This window comes from Pinus tabuliformis, chromosome 5_2 (assembly GCF_031772625.1).
Source record: "Pinus tabuliformis cultivar Carrire ecotype Pingquan chromosome 5_2, CPIR1, whole genome shotgun sequence".
Taxonomy (NCBI): domain Eukaryota; kingdom Viridiplantae; phylum Streptophyta; class Pinopsida; order Pinales; family Pinaceae; genus Pinus; species Pinus tabuliformis.
The window spans coordinates 372,746,907-372,757,508 of NC_142306.1; the positions used below are offsets into that span (position 1 = coordinate 372,746,907).

General features: G+C 39.2%; 1 pseudogene; it reads right to left on the reverse strand.

The window, feature by feature from the left end:
- Window positions 1-467: 467 nt before the first annotated feature.
- LOC149159006 (glycosyltransferase BC10-like) lies at window positions 468-1,522 on the reverse strand (annotated as a pseudogene).
- Window positions 1,523-10,602: the final 9,080 nt, after the last annotated feature.

Genomic DNA, 10,602 nt, shown 5'->3' on the forward strand with positions numbered 1-10,602 from the left:
CAAAATTCTGCTTCCACTGCTGCTTTCTTCAAATTCCCAATGAGCACACCAAGTTTCTTCACAAAATGAGTAGCTTGCTCACTCCTGAAAACCTGCATCTTTGTTCAAAGAACCTTGTCAGCCCCAAGATAATCCTTCACAAAGGGTTGCACCATGATTCTTGGATTTGCAGTCATGGTGTATCGCTTCTTGAAGGTGTTGATGATCATGCAGATGTTATTGTTGGTCAGGGTGTAGTCCAAGTTTCCAAGATGCAAGATAGATTTCAAAGGAACCAGGTCGTCACTGCCTCATTTCTGCAGTTGGGATTAGCTGTCTACCACAATGGAAACCTTGATCTTTCATTTGTTGAGTATCTTGTTGCTGATGTTGATTCAAGAGAGGGAGACACAGTAGAAGGTGTTGAGGTGGTTGTTCTTCAGCATCGATGCTACCACAGCTCCATTAGGCACCGTCGTCTGACCGAACTAGAGAGTGCTCGAGGGTTCAGAGTCACAGTGTACAAGACAGTAGGAAAATATTTTACCATTTTTGTCCCTTAACTGTGAATGGAATGACAATGCCCCTCTCCCTGGGCCAAGAAGCCTTGATGCACTGACAAACAACCCCTCGTTGTTGTGGCCACAACTGATAGCCATGTTTCGCACCGTTGTTCCCCCAAGGGATAGCTTCTTTGTGGCGAATTTCCCTAGCATGTAAGACCCATCACCATAGCTCACTTGATACATGCAAGGACGACTGGTCTGTTGTTTCTTTAAATCACTTGAGACGTGAGCAGACACATCAATTGCTTGAATATTTTTCAACAATTTGATGTTCACGTCCTTTTATTGTATTTTTTAGGGTTCCATTTTCCTTTAGACCAGTGGATGTGCGTAATAGACCAATTTGTAATTCCATAAGGATCCATCATATGGAGAAAGGTCTGCACATAATGCTCATCAGGATAACATTTATGTGTCTCAACACCTAACCTGCAAATTTGTTTGAACTTTGAGTAATAAACATAATCTGCCACTATGAGAAATGCATGTTGCCTTTTCACTCTAAACCACTAAGAACCCTTTCTACATTCCTCTACCTGTATTTCAGGAAAAAATGATTTTTTATATCGACCTCTTCCATGGAGACCTGGATCATGAAAGCAGTCAACAAAACTGATGTTATGGCCCATCAAATAAGCATACACAAAGTCAAAACTATGCAAAGGGATACAACTTTCTAAGAACAACACAAAATGTTGATTGTCAGGATCTTGAAGTGCATTTGTAAGAAGCCTCCTTTCAACATCCACCATCGAAATCATTCCGCAAACTACCTTCTAGCTACGGATGTCATGATTGGAAAAAACAGGGCTTGTCCATGATGTCTTCAGTGTGCTCAATTGAGAGGCGTGGACATAAATAGAGAACTTTCCCTCGTGCCCCCTGAAGAAATCTTCCCAAAGCTCTACGAGGGGCAGGGGCCCCAGGGTCATAGACATGAATGTTATTTTCGGCGCCACCATGAGATTCATAGTCATGCTTACGATATATCTAACCAAGACACGCGTGGACAATTCCTAATCGCTAAGAATCCTTGGTGGAGGGGTCGGGAGCATCTGCAGCGGCGGAACACCGGTGCCAAAAACAAAGTGAAAACCCTTAGCAGCGTCGAAGGGCAGATGCACACTGCCAGTATCGACAGAAATACCATGCTTACCAAAGCCAGGATCTAGACTCACCTCTTATCCCCCTATTGTTCGATAGGACGGTTGGCTGCATGGTTTTCCGCTGTTGATCTTGACCGCATGTCTTCCTCACCTAGGCAACAATCTCTCCCGATGGAGACTGGAACTTTAGCTCCATCTGGAAATCAATGTTGAGTCCCTAAAAATTTCATGACATATATAGAATGCGCCTGCACAGGTGGATTCGAACTCATGGCTAGGGAATGAGCATTTCACTGAGATTTGACGAACTAGGACATGAGTGCAACTATGAACATGATGCTGATTAAGGAAATATTCCATTCCATTAACACCTTCATCACCATGGTATTTATGGCGGTGATAGCTATAATGTAACACGGTTGTGTGGTGAAGCCAAAACATGTGATGAGAAAAACTACTACCATTATGGATTGATTTCTACCATGATTCCACAAATGTTTGCAATGAAGAATTATGAGAAGATCTGAGAACTCCTAGTAGAAACCCTTAAGGTCACAATTTTCATGGAATCATAACCTACTCTAATACCACTGATTCGAATCTTGGGGAGGGCCCCAAAGTCTGAGTAATTTCCACACCAAGAAAAGAACAAAAGTAAACCAAATTGGAAAAGCAAATCAAGAACCAAATTTTATTAGATCAGAAAATGATAGTTGCAACTTCATTGTGTTGGACAATGTCCCTTCTTACAAAAGGAGGCTCGTTATTTATAACATTTTTAGTTACATTACCATGGGTGGGAAAAAACCATGGGTGTATTTCCATTCGAATCATCATTCCACAACCTAAGGGAGAGAACTCATCCTTCCTGACCAAACCATAGTTCTCTCGGCCACAGCCTAATGAAGGGAACTCAAGATAAATCTCCCCAACCAAACCGTAGGTTTCCTAGTCCACACCTCAGGGAGAGATGACAAAATCAATGTCCCTAACCAAACTAGTCCCCCGATAAAAACCTAAGGGATCACTTCAGGCCTTAGAACCAAGCTCCTCGACTAGAGTCACTAGCCTCTCGGTCAACTGACCTAAGGGAGTGACAATATTTTCGAACAATCCATAGGTCTCACAACCGCAACCTAAGGAATATTAATGATGCTATATAAGTAATGCACCCTCTCCAAGAGGAATTCTTAGCCATTCTAGGCTTCTCACAAAATAAAACATCATCAACCTGCTCAACAACAAAAATGGTGGATTTCAACAATTTGATCAAACATTCCAATCGAAAACAACATCTAGCTATTCATTCAACTTCAGTCGGGGCTTCACACAAAAACAAACAATCATGGTTGAATCCAATAGATAATAATTGGCTTCTTACAGAAGAAAACATCAATGACCTGTGCAACATAACAAAAAAAAAAGCACAAGATCAAATGGATCAACAAACAACGTCTGAAGCCAAACTGCTTCTACATTTTCAAATCCAGCACAACATCAAATGGATCAACAAACAACTTCTGAAGCCAAACTGCTTCTACATTTTCAGGTTCACTTGAGCTAAACACAACATACATGTTAGTCAGGCCAACATAGCACTTGAATCAGAAAATCAACCAAGTCAGCAACAAAGTTCCACAACTTCAAATTTTTTCATCAAGCAAGTTTCCATGGACTCATAGTCCATCATGCCACAGCCTCAACAAGGATTTTACCAAGCTCGTGCCACATTCCAACATTACAATTCTTCAATCATCTCTCTCCTCATCCCTTGTTAGAGACATAGTAGAAAAGTCACAAGCTCATCTTCAGTAGATTTGGATCAACGTCACTCTAATCATATTCATATTGGAAGTCATAGATTACTTCTTTACAACATGAATCAAAGCATGCTTCAATTAGGTTGATCTTGTCTTCTCCCTCTGAGTTCAAAGCTCGTCCAATCATGAATATTCTTGTCACATTTTTTCTTCCATCCATTTCCAATGATTGTCGCACCTTGGCAGTCTTCATTATGTACCTGCAATCCTTGCCAGGAGACCATGGTAGAAAAAATACAACCAAGAAAGATATACAAAGACAAGAGACTCGTAATGAAATAACAATAAAAGAAATCAAGAATGTACTTATCACTTGAGAATGTGTCAACTCCCTCTTGTTCTCAGTCTTCTTGAGGCCAGTCAACCTCGTTCAACTCATCAAGGAGTTAATCTCGTCCACAACATCATCGTCAAGAAGTCCACATTATCAAGGGATCCACACCATCAAGGAGTCTATCTCATCATCAAGAAATCCACGTTGACCTTGTCCACATCATCCACATTATCAATAACGATTAAAAAAATACAAGGTACTTATCTTCTGAGAACATGTCAACTCCCTCTTAATATTTAGTCTTATTGCATCCAACCTTCAAATCAACCTCATCATCAAGATGTCAAATCTTCTAGAAGCTAGGGTTTCCTTTTTCTTTTAAGCAGAAGCGATCAATCCATAAACCCAAGGCTTTCTTCTCCAACCCTTTTTGTCTACATAGGGCTAACAATTATTTGGCTAGGGTTTGTAGTTTCCACAACTAGGGTTTTGACTTCAAACCCTATTAATTCTTCAAGATTGATTTAGAGTTTACAAACCCTAGATGAGTAATGCTTTTCTTCATCATTCTTGTTTTAAATATTAGCATCCTTGCATTCTTTTTCAACTTCTTCATTCTTGAGAATCATGAGGGATCAGACTTAGGTTTTGATTATAAACCCTAGGGCATTCCTTGTTCAAACCCTTACTAGGGTTTTTCAAATTATTTCAATCATCCAAACCCTAGGATTTGCAATCTCAACAAATTTCAATTGTGTCAACAATAATTTGATTAGACTTTAAGCTTTTGAAGAGGATCTTCATCCTCTTATCATGGTTTGGCCTTAATATCCTACATTTATTTCCAATGTTGAAAGTTTCAGGCTTGCAAACAGAAAAATATTTTATGTCATTGTAATCAGCGGCATCTTCTTGGATATTTACAAAGGAGCATGGATCCTGTCGGCTTCTTTGCTTCCAAATCAACTAGGTCGACCCTTTTTCAATGTGATTCATTATCCTCTTATGTATAGAAGAGACTCGGTATCAAGTCACACCAAGAATCTAAATTCTCCACATACTTGAGCACAGAAATTTAAAAAAAAAAAGGTCTTTGTCAATAAAGATCCTGAACAGGGTCAAAGAGGTACGGATTAGTTTCCTTACACAAAAATAAACAAACCTTTGGATCAACTAAGATTTTAATTGTTAAATGAAACTTTTGTCTTGAATCAACACAAATTATGCATATAGAACAAAGATAGTTTGGATCAAAATTGTCATCACAACAACATGGATTATTGAGCTCGGATCAAATTGGATAGTTAATTCAAATCTTCTCATTTGTAAAGTAGCAATATCATAGAGATAATAGTATCACTATAAATCAGATAAAGACTTTTGTAAGTGTGAGGCTCGAATCTTCCGAAAGAGTAAAGCTTGGATCTCTTTCCATAGATTGGACTAGTACACAGTGTCAGAACCCCTTCCATAGAGATATGACACAAATTCATGCCTCCACAGAGAATAGGTGCTTATGTTTTGCACAAAGAACAGAGATGGATTGGATCACAACTCAGATCATAATACAGAACTCGAATTACTAGTTTAGGCTCAAACTTCCTCAAGTCCGAAAATTTTCATAGTGTAATATGCCTCAAAGAAGTTCGCATACCATGCCACAGAGAGTAGAACTCACTTATAGAGATTAGATGCCACAAAGATGAGATGGATAAGTAATGTTGTTGAGAATCACGATTGTCGTTAAACCAAAGCCCACAAGTGTTAGTCAACGATCACATCGCCAAAGATAAGGATCCACAAGAGGTGGTTAGTCCATGTTGCAAAACACACGAGGAGTGTTGATTTATCCAATGTTCAACAATCTCACCCCCAATGCGAACCAATTGTGTATCGAATTCGTGACCTACGCTCTAATACCACTTGTTGGGAATCACGTTTGTCGTTAGATCAAAACCCCCTGGTGTTAGTCAACGATCACATCGTCAGAGATAAGGATCCATGAGAAGCGGTTAGTCCATGTCGTGAAACACACGGGGAGCGTTGATTTATCCAATGTCCAACAAATGCCACAAAACTTATAAATGAAATAGAGATAATGAGCCCAAACTTGCATCACATACCACTGGAAACTTGTATCAATTTACATACCTTGAGAAAGGCTCGGACTTTGTGCCTTTTGCACAGAGAATCCGTACAGATTTCACAGAGAGTCAAAGTCTCAGGTCTGCACTATTTTCCATAGTGCAATGTGCCTAAGAGGAGCTCACATAAGATAAAAAAAAATTATACCACAAGAGCTCGCATACCACAAAGAATTAATGCCTTAGGTTTGCGAGTATATGTAACTTTGATGCCACTTAGATACTACCAGTCGAATTATCCTCAGAGGTTTGGACTTCAACTTGTGTTACTGATCATTTCACAAAACTTCGCAAAGTTTTGAGGAAGATCAAAACGCTCTTCAAACCTTCTTTAGCATACAAGCCCTATCTACCTTATGTACAAACCTAAAGGGAGTTTCGGCCCTCTTTCAAAAATTAGAAATTTTTTGGAGCTTCTTACATGGTTCACAACTTTAGAAGCTTAGGTTATTATATACTTCAAAATTTTGGATCTCTTCTCTATGACATAGTACTTCTCCACAAACCTTTGATGAGGGATTATGCTCAAAAATTTAGAACTTCTCCATAGATCATGATCACTCTATTCGGATCATAGTACAGGGATGACTTTGACTTTTCCACAAAGCCTTGTTATAGAATTAAACCTTCCATGGGAGCTCAATCAGGGCACAAAAGGAGAACAAAGGCCTTAGAGATGATCCATAAATGCTTCAGAATTTCTCAATTTCTCATCGAACCTCACTCTGATACCATTGTAATGTTCTTTTTTCTGGTGTTCCTTATGGCATGGATAGGATGGACTTTCAGAGTTGGGGGTAGACTAGTCACAGGTGTAGGTTGGAAACCTCAGCGGGCCCAAGGGCTTTTGGAGGGGTTTTGAGGAGTTTTCCTGCGGTCTAATGGCATTCGATCGGTATATTCCATCATCCGCACAATTTTCCTTTCATTCTATTGCATTCCGACAACTTCCAAAAAAACAGAGTTATTAATGGGCCTGACTCAATTAATTACGCTTAAGGTGGCATTTCGGGAGGAGTACTTGACAGAACGCCTTAGTTTAATAGCTCATTGGAACTGGAACGAAACGACCTACAGGACAAGATGGTTAGAAGTTATTTTCAATTACCTGAGGAGGCATGGTGGCTAATTGACCATTTTCCCACATTAAAAATAATATTTTAATTGAAATAAAAGAGGGAAAAGTGCTCCATGATTAAAATAATAATAAAATAGAAGGTTCCAGAGGGGTCCATCAGATTTATAAAAGAAGAGGACTAGGCCATTAGAGGACATCTTAAATTTGTATTTTCTTCTTGTGGAGAGGTTTGAGAACCTAGTTCTCCACTTCAACAATAGCCCCTGGACAGAAACCCTCAGGTGATTTAGAGAGATCGAGCGAGCACCCATCTTCCCTTGGTGAATTCATCCAGAATTCACATAAGAGCTTAGTAGTGGCAGTTCAGTTCAATTTTGGTGGAGGGTGAGGGCATCATTGGAGCAAATTCTTGAGACCAATTCTATTTCAACTATATCCGTTGTTTTGACATGTAAAACTCCAATTTATATATTATAAATAAAGTTGAGATTTCGTTTGCTCATTATCATTATTTGTATGTTCTATATTTTACATGGCAATCTTCAGTCTATGAATGGAAATTTTATCTGAAGTATTTCTAAGTTAAAATTTCAAGAAAACTCTAAATTTTTCCATTTGAAACATTATAGTGGTATTAGAGCTGGTTTTCCTGCCAGCGTGAGGGTTTTCAGGAGAAACTAGTTTTCAAAGGGTTGAACGAGATCGAAATGCCCTATTAAAAGTTGCTTCTTCCGGTGCCAAAATAATTATTTCAACAAAAGTTGCATTCATTATATTTCTGAGTACCGAGAGTATTCCAGGAGTATATCAATTATAGGTGTTGGAGCGGACAAATCAATTTTCAGGAATTGATTAGCTGAAGTCTGAGTCCATCTTCTTGTGAAAGCCAAGAGTATCAGAGGACTGAAATTAAATTTGGAAGGGTCGGAAGCATAATTTTATTAATGCCGAACATATTATTCTTCAAAACGATTTTTGAGGGTTATTCTCATTACTGGGTGGTTGATCTCTTCATCTTAGAAAGAACCGAATTCATTTATTTGAGGAACTGATTTAAGCACATCTCAGAAAGTCATCAGAGTTCAATTGCAGAGGGAGTCGAATCTTTTGTTGCTGCAGCATTGATTTCAGTTGTAAACACCAAGTTATGGGTGTTTTTGGCTGAAGGCGGGTATACTAATTGAAGATTTTTTATGCAGCTGTGTATAGACACCAACAAGAGAGTATTTAATCAAAACGACTGAGCAGTGGAGTGAGAGCGTTAATATTAACCGAGGCAGAATCCCTGCACAACAGACGACGATTAATTCAACACATTGTTTTATGTGGTCAAAGGCATGTTGAGTTGATCCAGGAATCCGACTTGATTCATTCGTGGATACGTGCAGTCCATCCCGCCGTGCAAACGGGTGAGAACCGAATCATACATGGAGGAGCCAAGAATCTGTGGGAAATCAACACCGACTAATCGAACGGTGTGGAACTGTGATTGCATGTTGACGTCCAAAGAAAAGCAGGCGCAATTAGAACCAGCATCGAATTGATTAATTGTTTGTGCTTAAAGTGAGGTGGTGTTAACGTAAGGCCCACGATCTAGTTTAATTTTGACAGCAGAGAATTGGAGAATCGGGGACATGGAAGTGACACAATTAAGGGTAATCACAATCTGCTTGGAACGATATATGTGAACATAAAGTTGACTGCGTGGGATCTAGCTCATCATATTTGGAAGCCAACGTTGAGTAGTGTCAACCGACAGGAATCAAGGATCGTTGACGCAGAGCTTGATCGATCAGCATCAAGGGTGCGATTAAAAGAGGAAAGACGAAATATATCCAGGTTGTCGGATTAATTACAGAAGTCAATCCTAAAGGATCAATATAATTGTCTTCGTGTGTGTGTGTTTGCATCAGTTCACGTTAGAATATGCGCTTGTGCGTATAGTTGTAACTGCAAGGTGCGACCAGATTGACTAGTGTGGATGAGCACACACAACAATGGGGATGAGACGTGTAGATGAGACAACACATGTATAGAATATTGTATAGCGTGAATAGGCGGGCAAACAGACGACAGGGTTTTGTGAGCACACTGCACAGGCAGCGTGAACAGGGTTTCGTGAGCACAGAGCAGTGAGGCAGTTAACTTCTAAATAAGTAAACGTTTAGAACTTGAAAAACGCTCATAAGAGCCAAGGTGTAAAGAGCAAGGAAATTTCAGATTTTGTGGAAACAAATAATTTGGGTCAAGTCAAAATTGCTTCAACAGACAAAATAAGAAAGTGGATTTGGGTAAATGCAAAGCAATCTGAGGGCATTTTAAGGCATAGGGTTGCTCACTTTAAATGGGGACAAATAAGAAGAAAACCGATCAAGATCAAGAAAAAGAAAATAAATAAGAGAAACAAAAATAAAGAAGAATCAATCATTTACAGTCCCAGAACTACACCTCTTACCTACTCATCAAATCTATATGTCCAAGAAATGACGAAGGTCAGAACAAGGCTGGAGATTTTGGAAGGCAGAGAATAGGAAAGAGACCGCAAAATTTCAGAGATCACAGTGGCAAACCAATGAAAGGTAATAGAATTTTAAAAGGGCAGGTAACAATGTTACAATAAGCTCTAGAGATAGAAAAACGAGAATGGAAAAACATGAAAGAAGTAATAACAACAAATAGAGATGTGATCATTTCTAAACAAACTTAGGTAGATACACAGGTATCTCAGCAAACAGACATTTCCAAAGAAAAGACAAAAATGAACAGTGAGAAAGATAGTCCAAAAGAAATCAAAGCTAGAGCTGAAGACGCTAATGGTTACATAAAGATAGAGGAAGAAGAAGATGCAAGTGATTGTAGAGCACAGGGAATAGAACAAAAAGAAAGACAAGACAGGAAAACAAACTTTATTATCAGGGGAATAAGAGATTATGTGAAGAATGAAAGTCCTCTCGATTTGACAAGAGACTTTCTGAAAGAGAAACTACATTGAAAAGGGAAAATTTGCCAAGCAGAAGGGTTGGGAGGATATGTGAAGAGAGGCCTCGACCCATAAAAGTCACCACGGCAAGCGTACAAGAAAAAAGACAGCTTTTGAGCAAAAAGAAACTCTTGAAAGGCTCATACTTCTTCCTCGATGAAGATTTAACCAAAAAACAACAAGAGGAGAGAAGGGATGAAGTGGAGAAAATTAGAACAGCAAGAAATAAAGGGAAAAGGGCATGGTCGTACAATGGGAAAGCCGTTATTGCAGTGTTTGGGCCTCCAGGCAAATCAGGGCAGCAAGCTGACAGTAAAGAAAAAAACAGAGGATTCAATAATAAAGACGAAAACAACAAGTGCAGCATGGACAAAAAGGAGTGAAGACTCAAATTTGAGTCTTATGTGCCAAACTGCGTAGCAGTCAAATCCTACCCAAGTCTACCTAAGTTTAGTTTGTTGGAATTGTAGAGGTTACCCTTGGAGGAGGGGACCTGGGTTAGCACCTATTGCGGAAGGTAGAGACATAATTTGTCTCAAGGAAACTCATGAACATGATGGTTGCAAAACTCTTGTGTTTGACGGTCATTTGAAGTTGGAAGTTTGGAACAAGGTAGCAGAAAATGGCAAAGGGTATGGGGGAATACTAGTTTTAG